At 45.3% G+C, this 10,611-nt stretch overlaps 1 pseudogene; it reads left to right on the top strand.

Moving 5' to 3' along the window:
• The first annotated feature begins 2,855 nt into the window (after positions 1-2,855).
• Positions 2,856-10,251, top strand: LOC140478627 (heat shock 70 kDa protein-like; annotated as a pseudogene).
• The last annotated feature ends 360 nt before the right edge of the window (positions 10,252-10,611 follow it).

Below are 10,611 nucleotides of genomic sequence, written 5' to 3'. Positions count from 1 at the left end.
TGAACCTCATGGCTCGTTAGAGCCAGGAAGGGGAGGGTCTGGAGGCATTTGTTGCAGACTTTGTGATAAGGGTGTAAATCGAAGAATAATGATGTTTTTAAGAATGTGAACCTCATGGCTTGTTAGAGCCAAGGAGGGGAGGGATTTGTACTGTATATAATGAGAAACTTTGTAAGCCTCAGCGCGCCTTTTACTCAGAAGGGTGCCCGACTCTGCAGACTTGCTAATAAAACTTTGTTTTCCTGAATTTGTCTAGAGCGATTATTAAGAAGCGATTTTCGTTTCTAACAACTTGGGGGCTCGTTGTCCGGGATCAACACTCCGGCCGCGGGGGGAGCTGAGGAAGGACATCGGAGAAGGTGCACCCTGCTCATTTCAGCAGTCCCTGATTCCTTGCTTGTCGCCCCGCGCGGCTTGAGCGAGTGATATCCGGGAGGCTCAGGAAAACAAAGGAGGGGTGTGGCCGAGGCAGTGGGGACGGTTAACGATCGAGTAATTTCGGTGCACCGAACCCAGGTAAGAAAAAACTTGCGGGGACCGTGTTTCCGGAGGCCTGGGGACCTACGGGGTGCCTGTGGATTTTTCTACAGAGACGTGGGACTCAGGTATCTAGAGACCGGGGCTTGCCTGTGAGGGATTTTGCAGAGACCGTGTTTGAGGAGGAACGTGTACCTACGGGGTGCCTGTGATCTGTGTCACAGAGACGTAGGACACAGGAATCCAAAGACCGGGGGTGCCTGCAAAGGAACCTGGGCGATCACGGGACTGAAGGTCCGGGAATTGGCTAAATTGTGATAGATTATCACGGGAAAATTACAAAGTCCTCGGCAATGGGAAATAAGGGATCTAAGGCGATTAAGGGATGGGCTGGGGTATGTTTTGTTATTTGTAGATAGAATAAGTATAAGTAGCAGGAAATGATCTTGGAAACATATGTTATAAAATCCATATAAGTGGAAGCTTATAAAAAATAATGGGTAAAGATGCTGCTGGGAGTTGTCCACAGACCCATCAACAATAGCTTTCTTTGGGACAGAATAGTTCAGGGAGAAAATAAGGTGTGTAAAAAACAGGCAGTATATTTATCACTGGTGATTTTAATTTTCATGTAGATTGGGAAAATCAAGTTGCCTAAGGAAGTCAGAAGGACACTTTTCTAGAATCATATGTTCTACATCCAAATGGGAATCAAGCTATTTTGCGTCTGATAATATATACTGAGGAAGGTTTAATACGTGATCACAAAGTAAAAATAAACTCTAAAGGTTACAGTGACCATAATATGATAGAAGTTAGCATTCATGTTAAGAGTAAGAAACTTGGGTTGAAAACAACTGTGCTATAAACTCGAAGAAGGTAGGCATTGTGCAGAGTTAACTGGAGTGGACTCAGAAAGAAGTTTAATAGAAAAGACAACTAATGAACAACTGCACACTTTTATGAAAATAGTTCATGACTCCCAGTTTCCTCAGTGAGGAAAAATGATTCCAGGAAGGGAATATCAAAGAATGATTAACCAAGGGAAAAAAAAAACAGACAGAGTTGAAAGAAAAGTCATAAAAATGGAAAAGATTGTGAGAGAATCAATGTCTGGAAGGTATAAAAAAAAAACTTAAATTTTGCTGCAAACAAAAAAACATTTATGACAGCAACAGACACACAATGCATGAAAATTGGTCCTATCCACTTAATGATTCAAATGGTTAAACAAGCTTTTGGAGAACACAAAGGACATCATCTGAAAATTGGTTGTGCACGGAGAGAAATTGTATTATTGATAGCCACTGCTCGGATGTTATGCATTTTCCACCAAAGATATTTAATTGTGATTACTTTCCCCAATAATTGCATACAAATTAAGTCTGCAAAGGCTGCCAATTGTTATAACACCACCTTCTTGTGGTCTGTATGAAAATAGAATCTCTGTTGTATACTATTTATTATAAGGGAACACTGTTCCAACTACATGACAGAAAGGATAGCTGGCTTGCTTAACTGTAAGTATAACCTGTCTAAACAATAACTTCTCAGGATTAGTGACAACTGACTGAATTTCTGAATCATACGGTGCATTCTTGTCGTGTGCAGAAAACTGAGAAAGAACTCCATTAGCAGCTAAAAGGGTGTAAAGTACTCAATGTATAAAACATACAGGAAACAGTTTGCAGAAAAATTCACCATTGACACGTTTAATTGCTACCATTCAAACACCCAAACTTCAGAAATGTAGGCCATCATTTACCTAACTGTGCAAATGTCCAAATCAACTGGGTTTACAGAAGCCCCGAGAAATTCTAAAGGACTGTTGCAATTTCAGGGAGGTGGGGGGATGGAATGGTGGAGAAGAGAGACCAACTGAAAATGATATTACTTTGAAGAGAGTTAAAGTTTCAATCAACCTCTTCAATTGTAGATCCACCAGAAGGGTCCTTTCTGACTTGTTCTGAGAATGGCCCTTCGGGCATACCTCCCTGGTAAAGTTTGGCAATGATGGGCTTGCATATTTTTTTTTCAAATCTTTCAACTGCTGCTCAAAGTCCTCCTTCTCTGCTGTTTGGTTTGCCTCCAGCCAGGAGATGGCCTGGTTACACTTTTCGATGACTTTGTTCTTATCTTCCTCACTGATCTTGCCTTTCGTTTTCTCTTCCTCCACTGAACTCTTCATGTTAAATGCGTACGACTCCAGGGAATTCTTGGCTGTAATTTTCTCACGCTGCATATCATCCTGACCTTTGTACCTCTCCGCTTCCTGCACCATCCTCTCGATCTCCTCCTTACTCAACCTGCCCTTGTTATTGGTGATGGTGATTTTGCTCTCTTTGCCAGTGCTCTTGTCCACAGCAGAGACATTCAAGATGCCATTTGCGTCAATATCAAAGGTGACCTCAATCTGTGGTACACCACGTGGCGCAGGAGGGATCCCACTGAGGTCAAATTTGCCCAAGAGAACTCCGGAGGAAAGGTCTCCTGGCTCACACTCCGCCGCTCGACTTCCTCTTGCATAAGATGGAGCCCGGAGATTGGGTACTTGTTAAGACCTGGAAGGCCGAAAAGCTCCAGCCGCGGTGGGAAGGACCGTTCCTGGTTCTGTTAACAACTGAAGCAGCTGTTCGGACGAAAGAAAAAGGGTGGGTCCACGCGTCAAGGATAAAGGGGCCTGTTCCGCCTGAAGGAGAAAGCACTTGGAAATGCGAGCAAGGGGACAAGCCGTTGGTGGTAAAACTGAAAAGACAGCAATAATGAACTCTACTTGGACTGTATTGGTGGGGATATTCATCAATTTACTCCTGTATGTGGGGGAGAGTGAGGGGAGATGTGACAAATGTCGAACTACAGTAAGACTTGGGATTCGAATCTACTCGGGATCATTTGTGTCCCATTCCTATGTGGACGATAGGTGTTACGATGTGAGTGCACGCCATGAATGTTGGGAGGATGGGAGACCCTATTATCAGGTATATAATAAAGGATACGGTGGCAAAATCCGTGGATGCCCTATAAATGACCGCTGGGTGTCTATTAGCAAAACTGGGAGGTGGGACCTATCCTCCGTGTTGCTCAGGGAGCAGGTTGACAGAGTCAAGGAGACCAAGATACAGATCACTGATCGGGGGTTGGGGAAGGAGCAAGACCGTTAGGGAACGGTCGTGCTCCCTAAAGTGCCATCCGTATACAAAGAGGTAGAAGGAAAAATTGAACTCCCTGATGTTACACAAAACCTGTTTATTGATCTCACCTCTAGAATAGCCACTGTTTTAAATGTTAGCAATTGCTGGGTTTGTGGGGGGCCGCATATGTCAGAACAATGGCCATGGACTGGTCACAGCTTAGACATATGGGAATTGCTTCAAACCACTTGGACACATGTCAACGAAAGGAAAAGCCAGGGGTGGAGACTGACAAATAGCCCTGAGGGCCAGTTATGTGTTGAAGGAAAGGGGACCGTGGAGGTAGGAATTAGTCCCTGTCAGAGTGTATTGGATGCGGCCACACGAGTATGGTGGCCTGAGGATATTACTTGGTACATTGCAAACCGAGGTCATCAAAATTGCGTTCCATTACGTTCTGATTCCTCCTCTGACGAACTAGGTGCTGATTCTTCCGATGACATGATGAGAGCCTGGGGTGGTGGTTGTCAGGGGAGTCGATGCTGGGATACTCCTGTCCAGACTCTGGCACGGGGCCACGAGCCCGAATATTGGAATTGTAGTGGTCCTGGTCCTTATGAGGGCGTCCCCGGGGTAAAGGAGCTGTGGGATGACGTTGTGAGGCAGGGAGGGCCTGCTCCAGATGGCCTATTTTGGATATGCGGTAATCAGGCATACTCCACACTGCCCATGGGATGGGCTGGGGTATGCTTCCTGGGTCTAATACGACCTGCGTTCTTCCTATTACCCCGGGAGGAAGGCGATGATTTGGGGATTAAACTCTTTGACTCCCTCCGTAGGTCACCAAGGGATATCCAAGTCGGTGATTGGGGGGATGAGTGGCCACCGGCCCGGATTATTGAATACTACGGGCCAGCTACATGGGCACAGGACGGATCATGGGGATACCGTACTCCTATCTATATGTTAAATCGAATTATCAGGCTCCAAGCAGTCGTAGAGGTTATTACTAACCGGACTGCCCTGGCCCTGGAGCTGCTGGCTAAGCAGCAGGATCAGATGAGGGCTGCTATATATCAAAACCGACTTGCCTTGGATTATCTGTTGGCCTCGGAGGGGCGTGTGTACGGGAAGTTTAACCTGACTAACTGCTGTCTAGAAATTGACGATAATGGTAAAGCGGTTTTGAAAATTTCCGATGAAATTCGGAAATTGGCCCATGTGCCAGTACAATCTTGGCGTCCTCTTAGTGGCATCGGATGGTGGGATGGTCTCCTAGGTGGTAGCTGGTGGCGCACGGCGTTGCTGGTGGTTGGGGGGGTGTGATGCTTCTCCTCATATTACCCTGCCTAACTCCCTGTATTCAGTTTTTAATTCAGAAAAATATTTCCCGACTCCAGGCAGTGGTGGTTCCACAACATGGGACACGTGAACTTAAAGTGATGTTGCTGCGAAAGACCAAGGATTTCCCGGGCCCTTGAGGAGGGGGGGCTATATTGGTCAGGCACATCTTAAAGAAAGAAAAGGGTGGAATTGTGAGAGGTAATTTCGGTTTAAACTTTAAGATGTGCCTGGACCACAGACTGATCTATAATAAAAGACAAAACTTTTGTTTCTTTTCTAAAACATTTTGTATACTCAAAAGTAGAATAGTTTAAATTGTGCAGAATGCTGACAATTTGTGAGCAGAGTAAAAACAAACAGGCCCTTGATTGATGAAACCATTAACACAGGCAGGGAAGAATGAGTCCTTGACTGATAATACTGCAGGGTGAGAGAAACAACTTTGGAGACTCTGAAGACTTTGTGATAAGGGTGCAAATCAAAGAATAATGATGTTTTTAAGAATGTGAACCTCATGGCTCGTTAGAGCCAGGAAGGGGAGGGTCTGGAGGCATTTGTTGCAGACTTTGTGATAAGGGTGTAAATCGAAGAATAATGATGTTTTTAAGAATGTGAACCTCATGGCTTGTTAGAGCCAAGGAGGGGAGGGATTTGTACTGTATATAATGAGAAACTTTGTAAGCCTCAGCGCGCCTTTTACTCAGAAGGGTGCCCGACTCTGCAGACTTGCTAATAAAACTTTGTTTTCCTGAATTTGTCTAGAGCGATTATTAAGAAGCGATTTTCGTTTCTAACAACAGAGAATTGTGAATCAGTGCATGCATGTGCACATGAATTCGGCGAGTAAATAGTAGTAGATTTAAATCCGATGTAATGAATTTTGCTCAATTTGAATTTCTTGATGATTAGTATTGAATTTCGCATGCTGATTGATGTTCGCTGATGTTAAGTACTGCGATTTAGAACTATTTTCTGTTCGGTCATGCAGTAATGACAATATTTTTTTTAAAAAATGCTTTCCTATGCTTTTGCTCTGGATGGGTGGCACAGTGTCTCACTGATTATCGCTGCTGCTTCAAAGCGCCAGGGACCCAGGTTCGATTGCACCCTCGGATGACAGTCGGAGTGGAATTTGCATATTTTCCCAGTGTCTGCATGGGTTTCCTCGGGGCGCTCCGGATCCCAACCAAAGTCTAAACATGTGCAGGTTAGGTAGACTGGACAGGGTTGTTGGGGGTTGGGTCTGTGTGGGATGCTGTTCGGAAGGTCGCTGCAGGCAGGATGGACCGACTGGCCTGCTTCCAGGCTTATATAATTTTATGCATGTATGCAACACTGGTTGTGCCTCGTGTAATTTACATTTCGTGCCATCTCAGCTGACCATGAAAAATTCTAGATATAACATATTGTTTCAAACTCTGAGTTGAAATTAAAAAGTAACATAAATCAAAGAGTTTCAGCAATTAATATCTCTACTTTCGAAACTGTAAACGTGGATCAAAGGGACACAGCAAAAGAAAGTTCCAATTAAAGTGGAAGTTGACTGTCAAGTAATTTTAAAGTTAATGATTCCAGGATGATGATGTCAAATCAGTCTGGATGTTTTCATAATTAATGTTTCTCCTTCAATGTTTAACAGAGTTGAGCGAATCGAGATTGGTGGGCCCGGAGGCGCCATGCATCGGGCTACTTCAGGTTCGTTACCGAGGTCAGTGGGGCTCCGTCTGTAGTGGTCTGTGGGATTCAACAGCTGGGGAAGTCGTCTGCAGACAGAATGGTTGCAACGCCTATCACACAACATTGGTTGTCCCCATCTCAGAAGAAACAGGGCCTATCTCATTGGAGAAAGTTCATTGCAATGGAACTGAGTCATCACTATCAGAATGCTTATTCAGTGCTTCGGACCAGCAGATCTGTGAAACTGGGTCAACCGTTGGCTTCTTCTGTAAAGGTATCTGTTAGAAACGAAAATCGCTTCTTAATAATCGCTCTAGACAAATTCAGGAAAACAAAGTTTTATTAGCAAGTCTGCAGAGTCGGGCAGCCTTCTGAGTAAAAGGCGCGCTGAAGCTTACAAAGTTTCTCATTATATACAGTACAAATCCCTCCCCTCCTTGGCTCTAACAAGCCATGAGGTTCACATTCTTAAAAACATCATTATTCTTCGATTTACACCCTTATCACAAAGTCTGCAACAAATGCCTCCAGACCCTCCCCTCCCTGGCTCTAACGAGCCATGAGGTTCACATTCTTAAAAACATCATTATTCTTTGATTTGCACCCTTATCACAAAGTCTTCAGAGTCTCCAAAGTTGTTTCTCTCACCCTGCAGTATTATCAGTCAAGGACTCATCCTTCCCTGCCTGTGTTAATGGTTTCATCAATCAAGGGCCTGTTTGTTTTTACTCTGCTCACAAATTGTCAGCATTCTGCACAATTTAAACTATTCTACTTTTGAGTATACAAAATGTTTTAGAAAAGAAACAAAAGTTTTGTCTTTTATTATAGATCAGTCTGTGGTCCAGGCACATCTTAAAGTTTAAACCGAAATTACCTCTCACAATTCCACCCTTTTCTTTCTTTAAGATGTGCCTGACCAAGATAGCCCCCCCTCCTCAAGGGCCCGGGAAATCCTTGGTCTTTCGCAGCAACATCACTTTAAGTTCACGCGTCCCATGTTGTGGAACCACCACTGCCTGGAGTCTGGAAATATTTTTCTGAATTAAAAACTGAATACAGGGAGTTAGGCAGGGTAATACGAGAAGAAGAATCATGCCCCCCCCAACCACCAGCAACGCAGTGCGCCACCAGCTACCACCTAGGAGACCATCCCACCATCCGATGCCACTAAGAGGACGCCAAGATTGTACTGGCACATGGGCCAATTTCCGAATTTCATCGGAAATTTCCAAAACCGCTTTACCATTATCGTCAATTTCTAGGCAGCAGTTAGTCAGGTTAAACTTCCCGTACACACCCCCCTCCGAGGCCAACAGATAATCCAAGGCAAGTCGGTTTTGATATATAGCAGCCCTCATCTGATCCTGCTGCTTAGCCAGCAGCTCCAGGGCCAGGGCAGTCCGGTTAGTAATAACCTCTACGACTGCTTGGAGCCTGATAATTCGATTCAACATATAGATAGGAGTACGGTATCCCCATGATCCGTCCTGTGCCCATGTAGCTGGCCCGTAGTATTCAATAATCCGGGCCGGTGGCCACTCATCCCCCCAATCACCGACTTGGATATCCCTTGGCGACCTACGGAGGGAGTCAAAGAGTTTAACTCCCAAATCATCGCCTTCCTCCCGGGGTAATAGGAAGAACGCAGGTCGTATTAGACCCAGGAAGCATACCCCAGCCCATCCCATGGGTAGTTTGGAGTATGCCTGATTACCGCATATCCAAAATAGGCCATCTGGAGCAGGCCCTCCCTGCCTCACAACATCATCCCACAGTTCCTTTACCCCAGGGACGCCCTCATAAGGACTAGGACCACTGCAATTCCAGTAATCAGTCCCCAGCTCGTCAGAGGAGGAATCAGTACGTAATGGAACGCAATTTCCATGATCCCGGTTTGCAATGTACCAAGTAATATCCTGAGGCCACCATACTCGCGTGGTTGCATCCAATACATTCTGACAGGGACTAATCCCTACCTCCACTGTCCCCTTGCCTTCAATACAGAACCGGCCCTCAGGGCTGTTTGTCAGTCTCCACCCCTGGCTTTTTCTATCGTTGACACAGGTCCAAGTGGTTTGTAGCAACTCCCCTATGTCTAAGCTTTGACCAGTCCATGGCCATTGTTCTGACATATGCGGCCCCCCACAAACCCAGCAATTGCTAACATTTAAAACAGTGGCTATTCTAGAGGTGAGATCAATAAACAGGTTTTGTGTAACATCAGGGAGTTCAATCTTTCCTTCTACCTCTTCGTATACCGATGGCACTTTAGAGAGCACGACCGTTCCCTGACGGTCTTGCTCTTTCCCCAACCCCCGATCAGTGATCTGTATCTTGGTCTCCTTGACTCTGTCAACCTGTTCCCTGCGCAACACGGAGGATAGGTCCCACCTCCCAGTTTTGCTAATACACACCCAGCGGTCATTTATAGGGCATCCACAGATTTTGCCACCATATCCTTTATTATATACCTGATAATAGGGTCTTCCACCCTCCCAACATTCATGGCGTGCACTCACATCGTAACACCAATCGTCCACATAGGAATGGGACACAATGTTCCCGAGTAGATTCGAATCCCAAGTCTTACTATAGTTCGACATTTGTCACATCTCCCCTCACCCTCCCCCACATACAGGAGTAAACTGATCAATATCCCCACCAATACAGTCCAAGTAGAGTTCATTATTGCTGTCTTTTCAGTTTTACCACCAACGGCTTGTCCCCTTGCTCGCATTTCCAAGTGCTTTCTCCTTCAGGCGGAACAGGCCCCTTTATCCTTGACGCGTGGACCCACCCTTTTTCTTTCGTCCGAACAGCTGCTTCAGTTGTTAACAGAACCAGGAACGGTCCTTCCCACCGCGGCTGGAGCTTTTCGGCCTTCCAGGTCTTAACAAGTACCCAATCTCCGGGCTCCACCTTATGCAAGAGGAAGTCGAGCGGCGGAGTGTGAGCCAGGAGACCTTTCCTCCGGAGTTCTCTTGGGCAAATTTGACCTCAGTGGGATCCCTCCTGCGCCACGTGGTGTACCACAGATTGAGGTCACCTTTGATATTGACGCAAATGGCATCTTGAATGTCTCTGCTGTGGACAAGAGCACTGGCAAAGAGAGCAAAATCACCATCACCAATAACAAGGGCAGGTTGAGTAAGGAGGAGATCGAGAGGATGGTGCAGGAAGCGGAGAGGTACAAAGGTCAGGATGATATGCAGCGTGAGAAAATTACAGCCAAGAATTCCCTGGAGTCGTACGCATTTAACATGAAGAGTTCAGTGGAGGAAGAGAAAACGAAAGGCAAGATCAGTGAGGAAGATAAGAACAAAGTCATCGAAAAGTGTAACCAGGCCATCTCCTGGCTGGAGGCAAACCAAACAGCAGAGAAGGAGGACTTTGAGCAGCAGTTGAAAGATTTGAAAAAAAAATATGCAAGCCCATCATTGCCAAACTTTACCAGGGAGGTATGCCCGAAGGGCCATTCTCAGAACAAGTCAGAAAGGACCCTTCTGGTGGACCAACAATTGAAGAGGTTGATTGAAACTTTAACTCTCTTCAAAGTAATATCATTTTCAGTTGGTCTCTCTTCTCCACCATTCCATCCCCCCACCTCCCTGAAATTGCAACAGTCCTTTAGAATTTCTCGGGGCTTCTGTAAACCCAGTTGATTTGGACATTTGCACAGTTAGGTAAATGATGGCCTACATTTCTGAAGTTTGGGTGTTTGAATGGTAGCAATTAAACGTGTCAATGGTGAATTTTTCTGCAAACTGTTTCCTGTATGTTTTATACATTGAGTAGTTTACACCCTTTTATCTGCTAATGGAGTTCTTTCTCAGTTTTCTGCACACTACAAGAATGCACCGTATGATTCAGAAATTCAGTCAGTTGTCACTAATCCTGAGAAGTTATTGTTTAGACAGGTTATACTTACAGTTAAGCAAGCCAGCTATCCTTTCTGTCATGTAGTTGGAACAGTGTTCCC

Source organism: Chiloscyllium punctatum, chromosome 6 (genome assembly GCF_047496795.1).
Source record: "Chiloscyllium punctatum isolate Juve2018m chromosome 6, sChiPun1.3, whole genome shotgun sequence".
Classification (NCBI taxonomy): domain Eukaryota; kingdom Metazoa; phylum Chordata; class Chondrichthyes; order Orectolobiformes; family Hemiscylliidae; genus Chiloscyllium; species Chiloscyllium punctatum.
Note: the sequence above shows the minus strand (reverse complement) of the source record. Positions and strands in the feature narration are given on the sequence as shown.